Below are 24,956 nucleotides of genomic sequence, written 5' to 3' on the forward strand. Positions count from 1 at the left end.
TTATTCATTTCTGTGTGGTGCTGAGGATCGAACCCAGCACCCTGCATGTGCTAGGCGAGCGCTCCACTGCTGAGCCACAGCCCTACCCCCAGACCTTTGCGTCTTAAATAAAAGTTTTACAAAATGGTACAGTGTCTCCTTGTTTTAATTCTTATTTCCCTTTTAATATTTTTAATTAACACATAATAATAGGTACTGTTCTGACTTGTGTTTTCAATGTGTTATGACCAAAGTTGAGCAATTGGCATATCCATTACCTCAAATGTTTATCATTTCTTTGTGGTTGAAAACATTTGAAATTTTCTCAACTATTTTGAAATGTACAGTATATTATTAACTATAGTTGTCTACTGTATAATAGAACACTGTGGTTGATATGTTTTCTAAAGCTTTTGATCTTTTATACTTCTTTTTCTGTCCTTTGAGTTACATAGCAGAAACTGCTAGTTACTTATTTTTTCTTTCTTCCTTCATGTTTAGTAATAGAAACCCCAGCTTTTAGCCATGCCCATTGCTGCCCATCCAGAAAACGGGACTCCTTAAGAGTTAAGCATACCATTTGAATAAGTTTTAGCTAGTGGTTAGCAGAAAGGTTAGGTGGGACTCTGAAGTCTTTTAATAGAGGAAAGGCACCCCCTTCTTCATCCCTTCACCTCTTCTGTATATTAGAACACACTTAAAATGACTGGAGCATTAGCAGCCATCCTAGACCATCAGGGTCATCAGGTTGGTGATAGGTCATCGATCAGAAAGCCGGCGCATCCATGCATTTGGTGGAGCCACTCCAACCCTCACCTTTTGCAGGAGAGAAAAATGTAACTTTTATCTTGTTTAAATACTCTTATGTTAGTTTTTTTTATTATTTGTAGCATAATACATGTATTTTTTCTTATTTATTTATATTCTAGGTACTCACTTTTTATTGTAAAAGTGTCACATTTTCCTCCAGTCTGTTAGTTCTCTCCTTTTGTGGTCTTTTTTATTAAATCATTTTTAATTTTGATATTAATATTGCCTTCCTAGCTTTTAATTTTGTGAACTTTTTAAAAACTGACTTTTTAAAACCTGACTTTTTTAATGAATGTGTTTTCTGCCCAAAATATATAAACATGAAATTTTTACTTTTTTATTACTTTTATATATTTTTGAAATTCAGATCTTTAATTCCCAAAATTATTTCTATGAATAGTGTGAATGTTCAAATGGCTATCCATTTGGAATAATTTTTATAATACCTGGCATGTTAATTATCAGTTCATAAATTCTCATATATACATAAGTTGGTTTTAGAACTCTAATCTCATTAATCATTGTTTCTGTGCCATTATTACATTTTTAATTACATTGCTTAGTCTGTTACATTAGATGGCTCTGTTTGTTCTCAGCCCTCCTGCTCTCAAATTCTTTCCTCTGTGTTCGGTCTCCATACCACTCCTGGCCTTTTGCTTTGGAATCCTAGTATGTATCCCCTTCCTGAAGTTGGATTTTCCCACAGCTCTGCTTTACCAACCGATTTCCATATCATCTTCCCCATCTCCCCAAAACCCTACCCCACACACACACACACCCCTCTATTATGATAGTGAATGAAAAATTTACTGTTGAAATTGTGATCACAGAACCCTACTAGAGGTGGTAAATTCAGACTTGTTATCTTTGATTAGTTTTGTTTAGTTAGGTACTATTCTTGAGCCCCACAAGACCGTATTATTTTACCTGAAATTATCTGTCTTAGAGACAGATAAGTACTTCATGCACTCTTCCAGTGGGAAAGCTCAGTGCAAAAATGATCTAATAATCTTAGCTGTGATAAGACCTCACCAAAGATACAGTCAAGATTGGTTAAATAGAGGACATCAGTGGGACCACAAAATAGGATACAAAAGCTGTATCCAGGGAAGGAGCTAAGAAATGGTTTCTGTTGAAGGTCACATCCAAGAACTGTGATGAGTCAGTTTAGAGAAATCTGTATTACCATATTTTTTGGAAAAAAAAATATTGTTTAGTTATAGGTGGACACAGTACTGCTGAAGTCTGGCTGGGCACAAAATCACAAGCCACTCAAGCAGGAACAAACTTTATTTTTTGAAACTGCCGCCAATGCCCCGTACGCGCCTGGGAAGATTGCCGATCGACGCGTGCGGTGTTCTCCCGGATCCCAAGAGGAAGTTCCTCCTCTGGAAATCCCTCCTACTGCACTTCCCCAACCAATGGGAACTCTCCAGGAGTCCCTGACAGGCCGAGGTGGACAGCAGGAGTCCAATATCCATATGAATGTAAATCTTAACATAATCATGTCATCTCAATGGCTAGCTGGCATCACCTTTCAACCAAAAATGCCATGCATCATATTACTTGGCTGTGACTCTTAGCATCTCCCCCCTTCTGTTTAATTAAGCAACAAGCAATGTGGCTAGGGACTGTGCCTGTTAGGTTTGTCCAATTCAACATATGGTTCTTACCCGTCATCAGAAAACTGACCTCTAGGCATCAGCCTTCTGTCTTAGGTTGATACCACTGCAATTGGATCATACCCGTCACTGACTACTGGTCCAGCATATAGCCATACTTGTGGATAGGCCTATGCACCAGTAGGGGGGTGAGGTTCTTTGCCTCACCTCTGTTGGCCCCCAAATTTGGCCTTGGTGCTGGTGTGGGGGGGTGAGGTTCTATGCCTCACCTCTGTTGGCCCCCAAAATTAGACTATCACTAGTAGAAGGGAGGAGAATACAGAAATGCCACGACACCAAGTCAATTGACGGCTCTTTAGGAAAAATTGCAACACTGGTGACACATCAGCAAAGATACGCCAGCACTACCATAATTCGCTGCATCAACAGATAGAGCACAATGCATACAAGTGATACATAGCCCAGGCAAGTTTTGTAAGCAGTTCAAAGCGGAGAAATCAATCAATATGTCCATTTCCTCCCAAAATAAATCAACTCAGTGATTGAGCATTACTTGTTGAGTTATTATTCATTGATGCATCAGTTTATACAGTTTGTTGTGATAACTATCGAAGAAACTGTAGTTGGTTTCATCTTTGTCTTCACCGGCACTGGGATGAAGATAGGAATTCTGACAATGATGCTAAAAAAAAATTATGTAACATTCCAACAGGTACTAAGAAAACAATTTTTTGAACAGTTTACATTATCCTGAACAGAATTATTAAATATAATGAAAAGGAAAGGTGAAAGTAAACAAACAGATCTGTTAACCTGCTTATTTGTACACATATTAAAACAATCCTCAACAGCTGTTTACCCAATTTAAATTAAACCATTAAAATCACGTGAATAATAAAAAAAAATTCGGATCCATTTATTCATGAGCGCTCCTCATATATGATATATGGACATACGCACATACAGACATACAACACAAAACAGAAGTGTGCACACGTAACATACAACATATAAGACAATAGTAAAGGCCTTGTAGCTTTACCTAGGTGAAATCTCCATTGTAATGTTCAAAAACTCCACAGTCAAAAAATGAAACTGATCAGAAAAACATTAATCTAGGTCTGTACGAGCTCAAAAATAAAATAGAATTTATGATGTGGGAAAAAGGAATAATAAAATAGATATTGAAAAAAACATCCTGGTTAATCACTGTCGAAGATGTAAGAATAGCCAAGCTAGAGTTCTGGATATCAGCTGTTATGGATTTGAGTCAAATCATCATCTTTTTGGTCTGTAGAAATTGTTTTGGTTAATCTCTCTGGAATCCAAATCGGCTGCTGTTCTCCCTGTGGAAACACAGAAACAGAGCCCCGACTCCAGACAATCACTGGATCAGAACCTTTCCATTGTCCTGTTAGAATATCCTTCCAAAGTACCTTAGGCTTATGTACATTTTTTGGATACAAATGTCTTTCTGCAGCACTAAGCCCTGATGAATCCAAATTTAAAAAGTTTAGAGTAAAAAGGGTTATTTTAAGTTTATCTTTGGGGGATATATACCCCTTTACAATTCCCTCCTTTTGTTTTAATAAGTACATTTTAATAGTTTGATGAGCTCTTTCAACTATGCCTTGTCCCTGTGGATTGTATGGAATTCCTGGTATATGAGTAATGCCAAATGATGAGCAAAATTGTTTAAAAGAGGTAGAAGCGTAACCAGGACCATTATCTGTTTTTAACTATTTTGGAACACCCACAGTGGCAAAATTTTGTAAGCAATGAGCTATAACATCTTTAGTTTTTTCTCTGGCATGAAGGGAGCCCATCAAAAATCTGGAAGAAGTATCAACTGTAACATGCAAATATTTTAATTTTCCAAATTCTGGCAAGTGTGTGACGTCCATCTGCCAAATATGGTAGGGTATCAGTCCTCTAGGATTGACTCCAAGATTAACTTGTGGTAAAAATGTCACACAATTTTGACATTGTTTTATTATGTTATAGGTAGACACAGTACCTTTATTTTTTATTGTTATGTGATGCTGAGGATTAAACCCAGTGCCTCATGCATGCTAGGTGTTGTTCTACCTCTAAGCCACAATCTCAGCCCCTGCTTTACCTTCTTAAGTAAGCATATTTCCATTGGACTTTTACCTTCTCCCTCTACCCCATTTGAGGATCTGACAATTCATATATTAAGAAGATATTGTAGAATTTCTGTTTTTTGAACTGGCTACACATTGGGTTATAAGAACAAATAAATTGTAGTGACTTTCTGACTCATCTGCTTCTGCTTCTAAGTTGTTGTTTTTTTCTGTTCAGTGACTTTTGCATTGAATCTTTGTTTTGTATTTGTGTTTTCTCCTAATTCAATTTCATGTTTTACTCTTCTGTTAAGTTTCTTTAAATTGTTTTTTCTTGCCCTGACATTTGCATTCTTTCACATTTAGAACCTACTGCATTTTCCATTTCCCTCCTGTTGATTTAATCTCACAGATCACTTTTTTTTTTGGTTTTTGTTTTAAATTAAACTTTTATGCTTGCACTTATAGCATTTTTTATAAATAATTGTATTTATGGATATTATGCCATTTGTGAATATGCTTTTACTTATGCTCCAGTTTGTTTTATTATTGAACAAACTCAATGCCTTAATTATTCTTAAAAAGTTTGATAGTATAATCTGAAATTCAGATAGGTAGCATTTATTCATTGGTTTTTAAAACTCTAATTCTAACTTTTACTCCATTAACTTTATCTGTTATGATTTTGTTTTATATAGCTATTTTACATGTCACAGTTTCATCATTCTCTAATATGTTTATTGGTTTTCAGCCTTTCTAAAAAACAAAACTGGGATTTTTAAAAACACCTTTTTCTTTTATGTAGATTACTGTGTTAATTCAGTGTTTCAATAGGCTTTCTCTCCTTCCCTCCGTCCCTTCCTTTCTTCCTTCCTCTTACTAAGATTTTGAGACCATTCCTGCTTTAGAAGTTGAGAAACTTGGCATATTATGGAGGGATACTAAGGTACTGACTATCCTAGCTCCTTTAGCTTTCATGTAGACTTATCATAGGACAAAAAGAATGGTTGACATTAGAGAAACCTTAACTCAAATCTTTCTTTCCTTGAGTGTTTTATCAAATTTAATGACTTTATGATTCCCAAATTTCCAGCCCAGATTCCAGCCAAGATATCTGCTAGATATCCTAAAAATGTGTCCAAAACAAAAAAAATATCAAACTCCATAGACAATACTGCAGTCCTCATTTTGCACTGTGAGGAAGTACATATTACCTGATTATCACACCAGTAGTGATGCTAAATTTGACTAATATGTTAAAAGTAGTAACTTTAAGAGCTTTGTATTATAAATTTACATTTTCCTTTGTGATTAACAAATGAGGCTAATGTTATTTGTTTAACCCTGTGAGTTTAATACTTTTTAATTAAGTAATTGTTTTTTCAAGTAAAACCTTTTTTGAAGATCCTGTATCTAAAAAGATAGAGCTGTTCCTGCTGCAGCGGAAAATGTTTAGTTTTAGCAGCTTCCAAAGGAACTCTGACAAGCAGTGTGTAACCCACAGAGCCTGTGCAAACTCTTGAGGAAGTGGAGGCTCAGAGAGGATACACAAAGTCTTTCAGCCATCTAGCAACTTAAGATAAAGGCTCAGTGCATATTAGAGCACAATTTGGGGAGTTCTTTCACTTCCTTGCAAAACTGTGGTTGTGGATGATCATTAGAACAACGCTTGTTTTTTTTTTTTTTTTCCTGGCATTCCACCCACTCTTTTTAGTTGTCTGAGTTCTCTGACATTCTATCTGTTCTGCAGATGTGAAGATTTGAAATTACTTCATTTTTAGTGTGTTACAGTCTTTCTTTCTTTTTTCTTTTTTTTTTTTTTTTGTTTTCCTTTTGGAAATTATTCTTCATCCACAAAGAATTCCTGTTTCAGACATTATTCATCTGTGTCTGGAGCACTAAAATCTCTTGAGCTTCTATATCTCCTACCTCTTTCCACCTTTAGAATTCAGAATCCTATCACAGCTGTTGTCAGTTTTAGCATTTGCTTCTTGCTTCCTTTCTGTATCTTACACAGCCTGGTGTACCTTAATAGAGAATTGAATAAATAAATTTAGTATTGTATATAAGTTTGTGTGATAATGGATTTTTATTTTCATGGAAAGAAGTTTGTTCATACTAAATGGGGAAAACAGGAAATAAGCTATAATCTCACTTTTGTTTTAAAGAAATACACAAAAAAACTCATGCCTGTTCATGTGTGTATATATATATATATGTTTAAACCCAAAAAGGATATTTTTTGTCACATTGACACTACCTCTTTGATCTTTGTTGCTTTCTTTGTCTTTCTGACTTTATTCCAGTATGTCTTACTTCTATAGTCATTACTTCTATCATGATTAAACCTATTTAAAACAAAAACCAGAAATCATTTGTCATGTGCCAAAGTCAGTTCCAGGCTCCTCTCCATATCACTGCCACCTATACCATTCTTTGGGATTTTTCTCTTATCCCATTCAAGCAAATTTTCCCTGACCCTGTGCTTCTGTTTATTTTACCCTAGAATTGCCTACTTGGCTCTGTGAATTCTCTGTTCGCTTGTGCCACAATGAACTCCTCAGGAAAGCAAAGAAGGCCATAAAAATTATGTCCTAAAAGGAACTGTCTTTAAAATGTTATCTCCATCAGGGTTCAGGAGGATTTCAGTAAATAACTATTGAATTATTTTACCTATTCTTTTTTTCTCATTTCTTTTATCCCATAAATTCCTACAAGACAGAAGATGACTTGTTTTCTGCAGTGTGCTGAACATTTTGGTACTTAAGATAAATTAATGAACGAAGTATTTTTAAGAAATATATCCATAGTTTACATAATAAAGATAAAATTAAGATCTCTTTTCAATTTTGGCCAGAATTTGTGCTTACACCAGGGTGTAGGAAGGCACAGAATTTAAAGATAAATTCTGCTCATTGTTTTCTGATCATGAATTAGTCACTTAAGCCAGTTACCCCCTCATGGATTCTCTCTGGAGTCTGCGGAGGCCTTCTACCAGGTTTACTTCACTTTGTCTTGCTTTCCTAAGTCTGTCCTCCACAGTACTACATAAAGTGCTCTACCTACAGTTTAAATCCAACCATGTTTCTCCTCCCTCTCCATTTGAAAAACAGTTCTCTGAAGCAGTTACCTCTGTCCTACCCCTTTAGCTTTGGCTCCTGGAAGCCAGCTTGACACTTAAATAATAAAACCAAACTCCTGGTAAATCCCATGCTACCTTCTATATTGCTCCCTCTGCTCACCCAGCATTTCCCCTTCTTTCCTGTGGTCAACTACTTCTACTGTGCTACAGGACTGGGTTTAGTTGTCCCTCCTCTTGGAACTCTTTCCTCCACCTAAAGATTAGGTATCCTCTTTTTCTCCCCACTCATACTGAGAGCTACATGAGGTAATACTGTAGAATTGGGCTATCTCGAAGAGTACCTAGTCTGAGGTAGTACTCAAATGTTTATTAAACTGTGCTTAAAGTATACATGTTCTTCTAAACTGTCCAAGGGATTTTTTCCCCATAGAGAATGCTATCTGATTTTTATATGATCTCCAAATTAAGAAAAATACTTAGAAAAGGAAAATGTGTGATTTAAAATAATATCAGCTAGACAGAGACAACTATTGTGATGTTTTGGAATATATAATAGAAATTTTTTGTGTGCACACACATGCACTAGGCATTGAACTCGAGTTCTCACAAAAGCTACACAAGTGCTTTACCATTGAGCTGCACCCTTAGCCTGAGAATTTTTTTTAATTACAAAACTATATAAGTTTAACCACAAATTTTTATTTTGGAGTCAGTTCTCAGGGAAATCCATAGTTTTGCAATTAAATATGAATAGCCAGTTCATTATCTTCCATCAAATAATAAAAAATAGTTTGCTGGCAAAATATAACATTTCCCTAATTGAAACCAAGAAAAAAAAACAAGTTTTGTTTTTCTCATGTTGTCTGGACCTCAAAGCCATCTTTCAGCATGTTTTTTTTCCCACCCCGCAGAGGAGAAGGTGAAATCTCGGTGACTGAAGTGACTTGACCAAGTTATCAGACTACCAAAGTAGACAGTACAGAAGCTGAAGCTGGACCAGGAGCTCCTTACTGCCCACCTGATGCTTTTCCCTTAACCACACTTTATTCCTCTACGGTAAGAAAGATAAAAGTAAGTTTTAAAGCACTTCCTAATTTTATATGCTCAAATTAGGCCTGCTCTTGGAATATTATTATATTACTTTTAGTAATATTATTATATTACTAAATCTAAAGTGTTAATTTTTCTTTCATTTTACATACATAGTTTCTTTGAACATCAGAAAATAATCCCTTTTGAGACAAGTTCCCTTTGTCAATTTATTTTCTCAACTATATTTGAAGTAAAAATAAATTGAATATCCCAGGTCTCATCATTTTATCCATCAAGTAGTTCTATGGGTACCTGTTTTGTATTCCTCTTGACTCTTAGAAGCAATTTCCATATTGAGTCATCCATGAATGATTGCCTATGTTTTCCAGGCAAAGCAATAGTTTTATTATTTTTAAATGACTCATTACTTCTGAATCATCACACCTTCTGTACCCTGTTAAATAAAAAATTTTAAAGACACTTCTAAAATTTCTTCTGCTCTCAGCTTTTAAATGACCCACTAACTAACATGGATATTCAATCAGTGCTCTCTTGTATCTACAGTTCATGTTGATCATTTCTTCTTGAACTCTTTCATCAGCTGAGATAAAACAATGGAATTTCTTTACTTCATACTGCCTGCTCCAGGTGTTTCCTGAAATGGAACAAATAAATAGCAACATAAAAATATTTGTAACACCTTTCTGTACTTTCCATCATTACATTTGTATTGTGTAAAGTTTTATTAACTTCCCAAGTTTCTTTATGAAATTAGGAAGAAACACCCATAAAAGCAAAATAAGCTCTGATGCTTGTTAAACAAACAAACTTCTCCGAATTCAAAATCCAACAAGTTGGAAGAAGGAAACACTTTCCTGCCTTGAATTCAGTGACATATTTTGCTGGTTCTCCACCTGTCTTTTGAATATTCATTTTGTCTCCCTTCTTTTATCCTTCTCCATGCCTTATGTATGCCAGCCTTCCTCAGAATTTTGTACTTAACTTTTTCACATACAGTGCATGCTAAGTCTCATCTATTCTTCTGGCTTTAAAACCCTTATCTTTGGTACTTACTCCCAAATCTTTTTCTTCAACTCTCTCTTGCTGCCAAGTATATCCAGCTGAATGAGGAGTGTCTTCTGAGTATGTCACTGAAACATGAAAATAAAGCTGAATTCATTTTTCCTCTACCCTTGACCCTCCAGCCAGCCTTAGCTCTACATCTTCATAGAGATCATCTTCACATCTTCCCTTCAACTTATTTTTAATTTTTAAAATTTGTAATATTATTTTCATGTTTAAAGAATTATTATAAAAGGCTTTTTAAAAATTACCATCATTACATTTGTATTGTGTAAAGTTTTATTAACCAGTTTCCATTCCCAAGTAGGCATGCTCCTAAAAAACTGTCAAATTTTTCTTCACTATTTCTTCTTCTGATTATCTCCAAATTTCTAAATTCATACTTATTGCTAATTCATCATTCATTAATTTTAAACATTATGAATTTTGGCTCTCAGCATGTTTTACCACATTGACAAAATAAAGGATAAAAATTATATGATCATTTCATTAGATGCACACAAAATATTTGATAGAATTAAAAACACATAAAGTTTTATAAGATTCAACAAACTAGAAATAGAAGGGAGTTTTCTCAGCCTGATAATGGGCATCTACAAAAAATCCTACAGCTGTTATCATACTTAATGGTGAAAGACTGAATACTTCTTCCCTGAAATCAACTATGGGGCAAGGATTTTTGAATTCACTGCTTCTATTCAGCATTATTCTGGAAATCCTAGCCAGTATGGCAGCAAGGCATGGTAAAGGTAAAGCTGTGTCTATTCTCAGACAATACAATTATCTGTATAGAAAATCTCAATGGATTTACACAAAAAAAAAATACAATAAGCAAATTTAGCAAGGTAGAAAGTGATAAGGTTGATCAACTGTATTTCTCTGTACCAGCAAAGAACAGTATATAAAAAGAAAGTAAAATAATAGTGTCATTTTAATTAGCATAACAAGACATAATCGAGAAAAATTTAATGAAAGTCCTGAAAACATTAAAGAGCATCTAAATAAACAAACAGATATACTATGTTTGTGGACTGGAGACTCGATACTGTTAAGATCTCTATTTTCACCAAATGGAAATTGAGATTGAATGAAATTCCACTTAAAATTCCAGTGGGCTTTGTGAAGATTGCTGATTCCACTGCTTTTGTGGAAGGCAAAGAACCCAGAATATCCAAAACAATTCTGGGGGAAAGAATTGAGAGATATGTTTTATAATTTTCATACTTACTCTAATTCTACAATAATTAAGGCAGAATAGTATCAGTATATATATAGACAAAATTATAGGGAATTCAGAATTAAGCCCCATATATAGTTAGTTTTCATCAAAGGCTCCAACATAATTTAATAGGGGCAGTAGTCTTTTTTTATTTGTGGTTCTAGAGATCAAACCCAGGGCCTTGTGCATGCTAGGTAAGACCTGTACCTCCAAGCTGCATACCTAGCCCCAGAATAGTCAGTGTTTTGAACAAATGTTGCTAGATGATCTTCAAACTCAACCTCATAGCATACATAAAAATTAATTAAAAGTAGATATAGTTTTAAAAATAAAGCTGAAACTATAAAATTACAATAAAGAAAAAAAAAAGCTCAAAAATCTTTGTGACCAAAGGATAGGCAAAGATCTCAGCATACAAATGTATTAATAATAAAAGAAAACTGGATTAATTAGACGATAAAAATTAATAAGATTAAAATGTATTACTCTTCATGATGGCACACACTTAAAGTACCAGTTACTCAGGAGGCTGAGGTGGGAAGATTAATGTATCCAGGACCAGTCTGGAGATATAGTGAGATCCTGTCCAAAAACAAACTAAAAAAACTTCCTACTTTCAAAAGCTATTGTTGAGAAAATGGAAAGAAGCCACAGACTAGGAGATGATATCTATATCTAAAATATAAAACAGAACTCTTAGAATTGAATAATAAACATTAATGTGTTTGTATCCCTGTAGTATGCTGTTTTTAAGTCCTTTGGGTATAGACCCAGGTGAGGGATAGCTGGGTCAAATGGTGGTTCCATTCTCAGTTTTCCAAGAAATCTCCATACTGCTTTCCATATTGGCTGCACCAATTTGCAGTCCCACCAGCAATGTATGAGTGTACCTTTTCCCCCACATCCTCACCAACACTTATTGTTGTTTGTCTTCATAGTAGCTGCCATTCTGACTGGAGTGAGATGAAATCTTAGAGTAGTTTTGATTTGCATTTCTCTAATTGCTAGTGATGATGAACAATTTTTCATACATTTGTTAATTGATTGTATGTCATCTTCTGAGAAGTGTCTGTTCAGGTTTTTGGCCTATTTATTGATTGGGTTATTTGTTTTTTTGGTGCTTAGATTTTTGATTTCTTTTTTTTGGGGGGGGGGGACACATTCTCCCCCTTTTTTTTTTAAGAGAGAGAGAGAATTTCAATATTTATTTTTTTTAGTTCTCGGCGGACACAACATCTTTGTTGGTATGTGGTGCTGAGGATTGAACCCGGGCCGCACGCATGCCAGGCGAGCGTGCTACCGCTTGAGCCACATCCCCAGCCCGATTTTTGATTTCTTTATATACCCTGGAGATTAGTGCTCTAATGTGTGAGGGGTACAGATTTGCCTCCAAGATGTAGGCTCTCTATTCATCTCACAGATTGTTTCTTTTGCTGAAAAGAAACTTTTTAGTTTGAATCCATCCCATTTATTGATTCTTGATTTTAATTCTTGTGCCAAAGGAGTCTTATTAAGGAAGTTGTAGCCTAATCTCACATGATGGAGATTAGGGCCTACTTTTTCTTCTCTTAGACACAGAAATATCAAGAGATGAAATGATTGAATTGTGAGAGCTGTAAACCTAATTAGTCAATCCTAGCTGGAATGGACTGACTGAGTTTTAGCTGTAGGCAGGTGGGGTGTGGCTGGAGGAGATGAATCACTGGGGGCAAAGCAGGGGGTGCCCTGAAAGCATTATTCTTCCTGTGGTCCCTTTTTCCTCTCTTTTTGCTTCTGGACCCCACCATGAGCTAGGCAGCTTTTTGTGCTGGGCCCTTCCTCCATGATGTACTGCCTCATTGTGGGCCCAGAACAATGCAAACATTTTCTATGAATTGAAACTTCTGAAGCTATGAGCCCCAAATAAACATTTCTTCCTCTAAGTAGTTCTTGTTAGGTATACCGATTACAGCTAAAAAAAAAAAAAAAAAAAAAAAAAAAGAATTGAATAATAAAAGACAACCCAAAGGATTTGAATAGACTCTTCACCAAAGAAGATATATATGAATTTCTAATAAGCATATAAAAATGCTCATATCATTGAATCATCAGGGAAATGCAAATTAAAGCCACACTAAGATACCACTTCACACTAAGATGACTAAGATAGCTCTCAAGTGTTGCTAATGAAAATGTAAAATGGTAGAACTACATAAGAATACAGTTTTGCAAATTTTTATAAAGTTAAATGTACACTTATAACAATAATTTCATTGCCAATAACCTAAAAGAAATTAACACATCCACAAAAAGATCTTTACTTGAACATTCATAACAGCTTTAATTTATAATAGCATGAACTAGAACCCAATGTTCATCAGCTGATAGATTAAACATATTTTGATATTTTCATAACTGTGGATTTACTCAGCAATTGATTCATTTAGAATTCAAAAGGAATTTATAATTGATATGTACAGTAACTTGAATGACTTTCAAAACTATTGTGCTAAGTGAGAGAAGCCAAACAGTAAGGTATATATTGTATGATTACATTCATATGAAGGTAGAGTCTGATAAGATTAGTCTATAATTATAGGCATCAGATGAGTGGTTGTTGGATATTTTAGGTGGGGGAATTTGGCAATTAGTTAACATGATTTTTGACAAATCTCATGACAGATCTCAGTATGCTCTTAACTACTCTGTATTTCAATTATGTATCAGTAAAGTTTATTTAAAATAAAAGTGAGGCTCTGAAAAGCTGAAAGGAAGCTGTATGTTTGTAGATACCATACATCAATTAATAGGCTTCACTTAGGGTGATCATATACCTTGAGGAGATTTTTATTTGTCCAGAAAAGGATTCTTTAATCCACAGTGAGGATTAGGAGCTGGAGGTAATAAGCAATTTTGGGGGCAGGGCTGGGGGAGAATGGTGGTGGTGAGAAGCTGGCTAATGAACTCACTGTTTGACATTTAGATTTCTACTCAATTTTCCTTTATCTTCAGTCGTTTACTGCCTTTTGTGTCTGATGCCCCCTGGTATTAGTGCTTTTCTGGTTCAGTTTCTCCCCCCAGCAAATAAATTTACAGTCTTCATCAGGATAAAAGAGTTTTTTCTGATTTGTAGAATGAGTGTAGGAGGTCTAATCAATGTCCCAGTGTTCACTTCTTTACCCCATTTTCTAGGGTGCTTTTCTAGTATCTTTTGATTTGTGGAAGATGAACTGGTTTGCCTGTCATCAGTATCCCACTTTGCAGGTCATTTACCACTCTTCCTTCTGTTTTCTGTCTTCATATATACTAATTTGGGATTTCAGGACTCTCCTAGGTTTTTGTTTGTTTGTTTGTTTTAATTATTTATACATGACAGTACAATGCATATATGCACTTTGATATATCATACATAAATGGGATATAATTTCTCATTTTTCTGAGTGTACATTGCAGAATTATATTGGTCATGTAGTCACATATATACATACAGTAACAATGTCTGTTTCATTCTATTATCTTTCCTATCCTCACATTCCTTCCCCTCCCCTCCCATCACTTCCCTCTACCTAATCTAAGATAATGCTGTTCTTCCCTAGTGTCCCCCTGCCTTGTGAATTAGCATCTGCATATTAGAGAAAACATTTGGCATTTGGTTTTGTGGGATTGGCTTATTTCGCTTAGCATGATATTCTCCAACTCCATCCATTTACTGGCAAGTGCCATAATTTCACTCTTTAAAGCTGAGTAATATTCCATTGAATATATGTATCACATTTTCTTTATCTATTCATCTATTGAGGAACACCTAGGTTGGTTCCATAGTCTAGCTATTGTGAATTGAGCTGCTATAAACATTGATGTGGATGCGTCATTATAGTATGCTGATTTTAAGTCCTTTGGGTATAAACCAAGGAGTAGGATAGCTGAGTCAAATGTTGGTTCCATTCCCATTTTCTGAGGAATCTCCATATTGCTTTCCATAGTGGTTGCACCAATTTACAGTCCCACCAGCAATGTATGAGTACATTTTTCACCACATCCTTGCCAACATTTATTGTTGCCTGTATTCTTGATGATTGCCATTCTGACAGAAATGAGATGAAATCTAAGAGTAGTTTTGATTTGCCAAGAAGCAGTTGAGATTATATCATGTAGTTAAATTGATTGGTGAAGTAAAGGATAGTATAAGGAGTGAAATCAAAGAAAAAATATACAGCGTGAAAAACCACTTCAACAAAGAGTTAGAGATCATGAAAAAAAAAAACAAGCAGAAATCCTCGAAATGAAGGAATCAGTAAACAAATTATAAATTCAATAGGAAACATCACCAAAAGACTAGACCACTTGAAAGACAGAACTTCAGACAATGAAGACAAAATAGAGTTGAACATGTGGAGAAGATGGTAAGAAACCATGAACAGAACATCCAAGAATTATGGGATAACATGAAAAGACCAAATTTAAGAGTTATTGGAATAGATGAATGAGCAGAGATACAAACCAAAAGAATGCACAATCTTTTCAATGATATAATAGCAGAAAATTTCCCAAACCTAAAGAATGGAATGGAAAATCAAATACAAGAGGCTCACAGGACCCCAAATGTACAAAATGACAGCAGACCCACACCAAGGCAAATTATAATGAAAATTACTAACACAGAGAAAAAAAGATAAAATCTTAAAGGCTGTGAGAGAAAAAAAATTATGTATGGAGGAAACCAATTTGTATCTCAACTGATTTCTCAGCCCAGACCTTCAAAGCTAGGAGGTCCTGGAATAATATATTTTAAGCTCTGAAAGAAAATGGTTGCCAACCAAGAAATTTATATCCAGAAAAATTAAGTTTCAGATTTGAAGATGAAATTAAAACATTTTATGATAAACAAAAATTAAAAGAATTAAAAATTCACAATTGGGCTGGGATTGTGGCTCAGTGGTAGAGCACTCACCTAGCATATGTGAGTCCCTGGGTTTGATCCTCAGCATCACATAAAAATAAATAAAATAAAGGTACTGTCTCCAACTACAACTAAAAAATACATTTAAAAATTTATTCTATGTTATATATGACAGCAGAGTACATTACAATTCATATTATACATATAGAGCACAATTTTTTCATATCTCTGTTGTATACAAAGTATATTCACACCATTTGTGTCTTCATACAAATACTTTGGAGAATGCTGTCCATCTCATTCCACCATCATTTCTAACCCCATGCCCATTCCCTTCCTCTCCCATCCCTTTGCCCTATCTAGATAGAGTTCATCTGTTCCTCCCATGCTCCCTCTCCCTACCCGACTATGAATCAGCCTCTTTATATCAGAGGAAACATTAGGCATTTGTTTTTTTAGGATTGGCGAACTTCACTTAGCATTATATTCTCCAACTCCATCCATTCCCTTTTATTACTGAGTAATATTCCATTGTGTATATATACCACTTGTTTATCCATTCAACTACTGAAAGACACCTATGTTGCTTCCACAATTTAGCTATTGTGAATTGTGCTGCTGTAAACATTGATGTGACTGTGTCCTTGTAGTATGCTGGTTTTAAGTCCTTTGGGTATAGACCCAGGTGAGGGATAGCTGGGTCAAATGGTAGTTCCATTCTCAGTTTTCCAAGAAATCTCCATACTGCATTCCATATTGGCTCCACCAACTTGTAGTCCCACCAGCTGTGTATGAGTGTATCTTTTTCCCCACATTCTCACCAATACTTATTGTTGTTTGTCTTCATAGTAGTTGCCATTCTGACTGGAGTGAGATGAAATCTTAGAGTAGTTTTGATTTGCATTTCTCTAATTGCTAGTGATGATGAACAATTTTTCATATATTTGTTAAATGATCATATATCATCTTCTAAGAAGTGTCTGTTTAGGTCTTTGGCCCATTTATTGATTGGGTTATTTGTTTTTTTGGTGCTTAGCTTTTTGAGTTCTTTATATACCCTAGAGATTAGTGCTCTATCTGATGTATGATGGGTAAAAATTTTATCCCATTCTGTAGGCTCTCTATTTCACCTCACAGATTGTTTATTTTGCTAAGAAGAAACTTTTTAGTTTGAATCTATCCCATTTATTTATTCTTTATTTTAATTTTTACTCCAAAGGAATCTTATTAAGGAAATTAGGGCCTAATCTCACATGATGAAGATTAGGACCTACATTTTCTACTATTAGACGCAGGGTCTCCAGTTTTATTCCTAGGTCCTTAATCCATTTTGAGTTGAGTTTTATGCATGGTGATAGATAGGGTTTAATTTCATTTTGTTGCATATGGATTTCTAGTTTTCCCAGCACCATTTGTTGAAGAGGTTATCTTTTTTCCAGTGCATGTTTTTGGTACCTTTATCTAATTAATATAAGATAATTATAATTTTGTGGGTTAGTCTCTGTGTCTTCTATTCTGTACCATTGGTCTAACCAGTCTGTTTTTGTGCCAATACCATGCTGTTTTTGTTACTATTGCTCTGTAATATAGTTTAAGTTCTGGTATAGTGATGCCACCTGCTTTAGCAGATTAATTTCATGATTGCTTTTTCTATTTCTATGAGGAATGACACTGGAATTTTGATTGGAATTGCATTAAATCTGTATAGTGCTTTTGTTAGTATAATAATTTTGATAATATTAATTCTGCCTATCCAAGAGCAAGGTAGATCTTTCCATATTCTAAGGTCTTCTTTGATTTCTTTCTTTAGGGTTCTGTAGTTTTCATTGCAACGGTCTCTCATTTGTTAGATTGATTCCCCAGTATTTCTTTTTTTGAGGCTATTGTAAATGGGGTAATTTTCCTTATTTCCCTTTCAGAGGATTTGTCACTGATATACAGAAATGCCTCTGATTTATGGGTGTTGATCTTATATCCTGCTACTTTGCTGAATTCATTACTAGTTAGGCAGTTTTCTGGATCTTCTAGATATAGAATCATATTATCAGCAAATAGTGCTAATTTGAGTTCTTCTTATCTGTATTCCTTTAATTTCTTTCATCTTTCTAATTGCTCTGGCCAGTATTTCAAGAATTATGTTAAATAGAAGTGGTAAAAGAGGGTATCCCTGTCTTGTTCCCATTTTTAGAGGAAATGCCTTCAATTTTTCTTCATTTAAAATGATGTTGGCCTAGTTAACATAGATAACCTTTATGATGTTGAGATATTCCTGCTATCCCTAATTTTTTTAGTGTTTTGAACATGAAGGAGTGCTGTATTTTGTCAAATGCTTTTTCTGCATCTATTGAGATGATCATATGATTCTTACCTTAAGACTATTGATGTGATGAATTACATTTATTGATTTCTGTATGTTGAACCAACCTTGCATCCCTAGGATGAACCCCACTTGATCGTGGTGGACTATCTTTTTGATATGGTTTTGTTTTCAATTTGCCAGAATTTTATTGAGAATTTTTACATCTATGTTCATTAGAATTATTGGTCTGAGGTTTCCTTTCCTTGATGAGTCTTTGCCTGGTTTTGGAATTAGAATGATATCGGCCTCATAGAATGAGTTTGGAAGTTCTGCCTCTTTTTCAATTTCTTGAAATGAATTGAAGAGTGTTGGTATTAGTTCTTCTGGAAAGGTACTGTAGAACTCCACTGTGTATCCATCTGTTTCTGGGGTTTTGTTGTTTGGTAGGGTTCTGATGGTGTCTTATTTCATTGATTGATAATGGTCTGTTTAAATTTTTATATCACCCTGATTCAATTTGGGCAAATTTAAAAAAAGAATTTACAATGAGAAAGCCTACACTACAGGCATTCTCATATTCCAAGAGGATGAAGTGAAAAAAAAATAGTGAAAACCAGCAAAGCGAAGATCTACACTAAAAGGACATTCAACCAAATGAGAAACTAAGACAAATCAAAAACCCAGAAATAAATCAAAATTGCAGGGAATACAGCTGGGTATGGTGGCACATGCCTGTAATCCCAGTGGCTCAGGAGGCAGAAGCAGGAGGATCACGAGTTCAAAGTCAGCCTCAGCAATTTAGGGAAGCGTTAAGCAACTTAGTGAAATCCTGTCTCTAAATAATAATAATAATAATAATAATAATAGATCTGTGCATGTGGCTAAGTGGTTCAGTGCCCCTGAGTTCAGTCCCTGGTACCCCCCCCAAAAAAATGACAAGGAATACAAATCATATCTCAATAATAACCTTGAATGTTAATAGCCTAAAAAGACTGGCATACTGGATTTAAAAACAAGACTCAACAATATTCTTTCTTCAAGAGACTCACCTCATGGGCAAAGACATCTACAGGCTGAAGGTTAAAGGATGGGGAAAAACTTGTCACTCATTGGATTGCGTAAATAAGTAGGAGTTTCCATTCTCATTTCAGATAATGTAGACTTCAAACCAAAGTTATCAGAAGAGGCAAAGAAGGACATTTCATACTTCTTAAGGGAAGTATATATAAGCAGGACATAACAATTATAAGTATTTATGCCCCAAACAATGGAGCATCTATGTACATCAAACAAAACCTTTTCAATTTCAAGAGTCAAATAGACCACAGTACAATAATATTGGGTGATTTTTAACACACCTCTCTCACTACTGGACAGATCTTCTAAACAAAAACTAAATAAGAAAACCTTAGAACTAAATAATACAATCAATAATTTAGACTTAACAGACGTATATAGAATATTTCATCCATTAACGAGCAAATATACTTTCTTCTCAGCAGCACATGGCTCCTTCTCTAAAATAGACCATATCTTATGCCACAAAGCAACTTTTAGTAAACACACACAAAAAAAAACTAGAGATAATACCCTGCATTCTATCAGACCACAATAGAATGAAATTAGAAATCAATGATAAAATAAAAAATAGAAGCTACTGTAATAAATGGAGGCTAAATAATACACAATTGAATGATGAATGAATAATAGAAGACATTAAGAATGAAATAAAAATTCTTAGAGGTAAATGAGAATACTGATACAACATATCAAAATCTCTGGGACACTCTGAAGACAGTACTAAAAGGAAAGTTTATTGCATTGAGTGCATTCATTAAAAGAATAAAAAGTCAACAAATAAATGACCTAACACTGCATCTCAAAGCCCTAGGGAAAGCAGAACAAATCAACACTAAAAGCAGTACAAGACAGGAAATAATTAAAATCAGAGCCAAAATCAGTGAAATCGAAACAAAAGAAAAAATTGACAAAATAGAACTTTGGTTCTTTGAAAAATAAATAAAATAGATAAACTCCTGGCCATGCTAATAAAGAGAAAAAGAGAGAAAACTCAAATTACTAAAATACAAGATGAAGAAGAAAATATTACAACAGACACGTCTGAAATACAGAAGATAATTAGAAACTGCTTTGAAAATTTATACTCTAATAACATACAAAATATTGAAGACATCGACAGATTTCTAGAGACATATGACCTACCCAAACTGAATGAGGAGGTCATACATGCTTTAAATGGATCAATTTCAAGTAATGAAATAGAAAATGCCATCAAAAGCCTATAAACCAAGAAAAACCCAGGATTAGATGGATTCTCAGCTGAGTTCTACAACACCTTCAAAGAAGAATTAATACCAATACTCTTCAGGTTATTCCATGAAAGAGAAAAGGAGGGAATCCTAAACTTATTCTTTGAGGGTAATATCACCCTGATTCTTTGATGTGTCTTTGTCTGGTTTTAGAAATAAAACTTCAGACCAATATCCCTGATGAACATAGATGCAAAAATTCTCAATAAAATTCTGGCAAATCACATATAAAAACATATTAAAAATATAGTGCACCATGATCAAGTGGGATTCATCCCAGGGATGCAGGGTTGGTTCAACATACAGAAATCAATAAATATGATTCTTCATATTAATGGACTTAAAAAGAAGAATCATGATCATCTCAATAGATGTAGAAAAAAACATTTGACAAAATACAGCACAATTTCATGTTCAAAACACTGGAAAAACTAGGGATAGTAGAACATACCTCAACATTGTAAAAGCTACATATGCTAAACCCAAGGCCAGCATCATTCTAAATTTAAAAAAGTTGAAAGCATTCCCGCTAAAAATTGAAACAAGACAATGATGTCCTCTTTCACTGCTTCTATTCAACATCATCCTTGAAACTCTAGCCAGAGAAATTAGACTAAAGAAATTAAAGGGATACAAAATAGGTAAAGGACTCAACCTACCACTATTTGCTGATGACATGATTCTATATCTAGAAGATCCAAAAAATTTCACCAGAAAACTTCTAGAACTAATAAATGAATTCAGCAAAGAAGCAGGATATAAAATCAACACCCATAAATCAAAATCATTCCTGTACATCAGTGATAAATCCACTTAAAAAGAAATTAGGAAAACTCCATTTACAATAGCTTAAAATATATGTATGTGTGTGTGTGTGTGTGTGTGTGTGTGTGTGTAATCAATCTACCAAAAGAGGTAAAAGACCTCTACAATGAAAACTATAGAACACTAAACAAAGAAATTGAAGAAAACCTCAGAAGATGGAAAGATCTCCCATGCTCCTAGATAGGCAGAATTAATATTGTCAAATGGCCATACTACCAAAAGCGTTATACAGATTTAATGCAATTTCTATAAAAAGCCCAATGACATTCTTCATAGAAATAGAAAAAGCAATCGTGAAATTTTATTTGGAAAAATAAGAGACCCAAAATAGCTAAAGCAATCCTTAGCAAGAAAAGTGAAGCAGGAGGCATCACAATACCAGACCTTAAACTATATCACAGAGTTATAGTAACAAAAATGGCATGGTATTGGAACCAAAATAAACTTGTAGACCAGTGGTACAGAATAGAGGATACAGAGACAAACCCACATAAATATGGTTATCTCAAGCTAAGAAAAGAAGCAAAGAAGGTGCCAAAACAAAAAGAAGCAAAAAAGGGTGCCAAAAACATTTACTGGAGAAAAGATAGCCTATTCAACAAAGGGTGCTAGCAAAATTGGAAATCCATATGGAGCAAAATGAAATTAAACCTGTATCTGTCACCCTGCACAAAAATTCACTCAAAGTGGATCAAAGACTTAGGCTCTAGTGTTGTAGGGACAGACAAGGCAAGGCACTGAAGATAGCAGGAAACAGTTTATTTGGCTGCAGCCAGGTTCAGAGGGCACAGCTTTTGCTGTAATCAATCAATCCTCTGAACTCTGAGTTCAGATACTTTCAGACTTTTATACCCAGCATGTAAGGGGAGGGGCTCAGAAATTCACAGTCTGTAGAAGTTCACATAAAAGCAGTTTTTTTTTTCTTTCACTGTTCTGGGCAGGTTAACCCTTCAAGGACAACACCTGATAAGGGGAGATCCTCTTCTCCCCTTTCTTTCCCCCCTCTGCCAGCTGTTATCATGGAGCCAAATGGTAACTTCTCTTATCTTAGAAATGTAGACATCTCTGTGAAGCCCCAGCTCAAGGCCAGAGACCTTGTTTATACATTTCTACAAACTACTGTACTGGATACATGTTTGTAAAAAACTAGTAAGGGAGTGTCCAGCACCTAGAGTGCTGATTTCTTCCTGGCCAGTGGCCAAGTAAAACAGGGCAACATGAAAATTGGAAGTTTATCTACATTGAACTCTTCTAAGAAGAGACTCTTTTGCTGACAGCCCTACAATCAGCCATGGTGAAGATTTCTGGAGAAACCTAGTTAAGATTTTTCTGTGGAGAAAAGGGGTGCTACTACACTAGAACAGACCCTGCACCTAATAGAAGAAAAAAATAGGCCCAAATCTGCACCACATCAGCTAGGATCTGACTTCTTTAACAAGACTCCTAAGGTACAAGAAGTAAAATCAAGAATCAATAAATGGGATGGATTCAAATTAAAAAGCTTCTTCTCCGCAAAGGAAACAATTAATAATGTGAGGAGAGAGCCTACAGATTGGGAGAAAATCTTTACCACATGCACCTCTGATAAAGCATTAATCTGTAGGATATATTAAAAAAAAAACTCAAAAAACTTAACACCAAAAAAAAAATAACCTCAATCAATAAATGAGCTAAGGAACTGAACAGACACTTCACAGAAAAAAAAATACAATTGATCAACAAATATATGAAAAAGTGTTCAATATATCTAACAATTAGAGAAATGCAAATCACAGTTATTCTCCTAGGTTTTTGAAGATAGATTTTGCATTCCTTTTTCTTCTTGTCATTTGGTGGAAACCTTAGAACTGTAAAACCCTTACTACATATTTTCAGCTTTGGCAGTATCAAACTCCTACTTCTTCAAAAACACAAGGCCTTTTCATGTGCCTTTGTAGAATTCCTTTCTGCTTACAAGGCCTGTCTGGTTCTTTATTTACCTAAGAAAGCTGTCATCTCTCAAAACCCAGTTTCTTTCCATTGGTTTCACAACAGATCCATTTCATCAGGAATTGCCATATAGCAGGTTACTATGGGGTTTTCTAGAAAGTATTTCTTCAGAAAGTACTTAGAGCAATTGTAATCTGCTCAAAGTGGAAATTATAGTAAATGCTCATTATTTGTTGAATGGACTCTGAAGATACAACACAACAGAACAACACAACCAGAAATTAGGAAAACAGACTCTTGTCCTTTCAGAGATAAAAGAACCAAAAGAGAAAAAAGGCCTGTGGGGGATAGGGGGTGGGTTGGAAGGCCACATACAAAAGACCTCAGGGGGAGTAAATATAAATGTTCAGAATAATTATAAAATTTCCTAAGAAGTCTATTGAATCAGGGATAAAAAGCAGAATATCACAGACATTTAGACTGATGGGAATTTTTTATAATATTTTATTGTATCTAAATTAAGACTGTAGAACACTCATTATTCTATTTGCCATTAAGAAAAAAACTCTTAATGAAACTTTGATATATTGCTTGCTTTTAATTTAGAACTTTTTCACTTATTGAAAGAATTCTTAGTTTTTGTTGACAGATATTCTTAATTTCTTATCATTCTTGTGCATAAACAAGGGGAAAACAATTGGTTACAATATTTCTATAATATTGTCAGTAGTGGTTCTGTCAGTGATAGTTCTTACATCCTTTAAAATCATTTTTCAACTTAGAGTCTCATTTATGTTTATCTTCTTTCTCACAGTATCCTCTTCTATGCCATCAAGAGTGATGATAAAACAAAGAATACTTTGCTATATTCCTTGAAGTTTTTTATTTGTTTTTGTATTTGAGGGTTTTTTTGGGGGGGACGGAATGTTCTTTTCTCTTTTTTCTTTTTTCTTTTTTTTTTTTTTTTTTTGCCAAATCATTACTCATGTTTTGTATGATGGTATCTTTTCAGCTAGAAGGTATCACTCAGTGACAACAATGTCACAATTCTGATCAATAGGAATTTTAAGATGCTATCAACTATAAGATGTAATCATCATTTCAATTAAGTTAAAATATCCAAAAAATGTATTGTAGAATTTAAAAATAGGATAGCTTAATAGTTAATGTGATTGTAACACCAACAACTTTCTGATTGTATGATTATTTGAAAATTGCTGCTTTCTTAAAATATATTTATAAGCAAATTTAACTTCTCAAAGTATTATCTTTTGTGAAAATTTTTAGGAATGTTATCTTCATCAACTTTAAAAAAAATTTTTTTAGTTGTGAATGGACACAATGCCTTTATTTTATTTTTATATGGTACTGAGGATGGAACCCAGCCTTCCACATGCGAGGCGAGCACTCTGCCACTGAGCTACAACCCCAGCCCTTCATCAACTTTTAAAAGAAGCCTGATGAAAAAATAGAACTTATATCTCTCAGATGATTTAATGAAGTCTCCACTAATATGTAGTGAATAAAATATTGGTTAGCTAACCTAATAATTCAAGTCAAAGTTTATTGCATAAGCAGGTATCATCCTAATGAGAGATCTTTGGTGAATTGCTAAAGATGTTTCTTTCCTTTGCTCCTTAATGTTTGATATCATTTGATCAGTGAACATATTACATCATACTTCTATGAGTGCTTTCTCATTTATTCTTGAATCTCTTGTCAGTGTTCTTTTTGTGTTCTGTCCTTTACGAAAAACCTTGAAGTACCCCAACATTTACCATTC

The 24,956-nt window shown here is 34.5% G+C and overlaps 1 protein-coding gene and 1 long non-coding RNA gene across 6 annotated transcripts in view; one reads left to right on the forward strand and one right to left on the reverse strand.

Moving 5' to 3' along the window:
* Positions 1-24,956, forward strand: part of Ppp2r3a (protein phosphatase 2 regulatory subunit B''alpha) — a 166,741-nt gene that overhangs the window by 10,331 nt on the left and 131,454 nt on the right. For 2 of the 5 annotated variants that reach the window (XM_040269829.2, XM_078043358.1), the window contains exon 1: positions 8,511-8,648. The gene's annotated coding sequence lies outside the window, so the exon portion shown is untranslated. Of the gene's footprint in view, positions 1-8,488; positions 8,649-24,956 lie in introns of those variants that run through there. The other 3 variants (XM_078043359.1, XM_078043360.1, XM_040269828.2) reach the window with 3 other exon arrangements.
* Positions 2,062-24,956, reverse strand: part of LOC120884303 (uncharacterized) — a 48,920-nt gene continuing 26,025 nt past the window's right edge. Inside the window, exons 2-3 of the long non-coding RNA XR_013436531.1 lie at positions 9,684-9,760; positions 2,062-9,264 (exon numbers count right to left, since the gene is read on the reverse strand). This is a non-coding gene — a long non-coding RNA (uncharacterized LOC120884303). The remainder of the gene's footprint in view (positions 9,265-9,683; positions 9,761-24,956) is intronic.

The sequence above is a fragment of the Ictidomys tridecemlineatus genome, chromosome 3 (genome assembly GCF_052094955.1).
Source record: "Ictidomys tridecemlineatus isolate mIctTri1 chromosome 3, mIctTri1.hap1, whole genome shotgun sequence".
NCBI classification, from domain to species: domain Eukaryota; kingdom Metazoa; phylum Chordata; class Mammalia; order Rodentia; family Sciuridae; genus Ictidomys; species Ictidomys tridecemlineatus.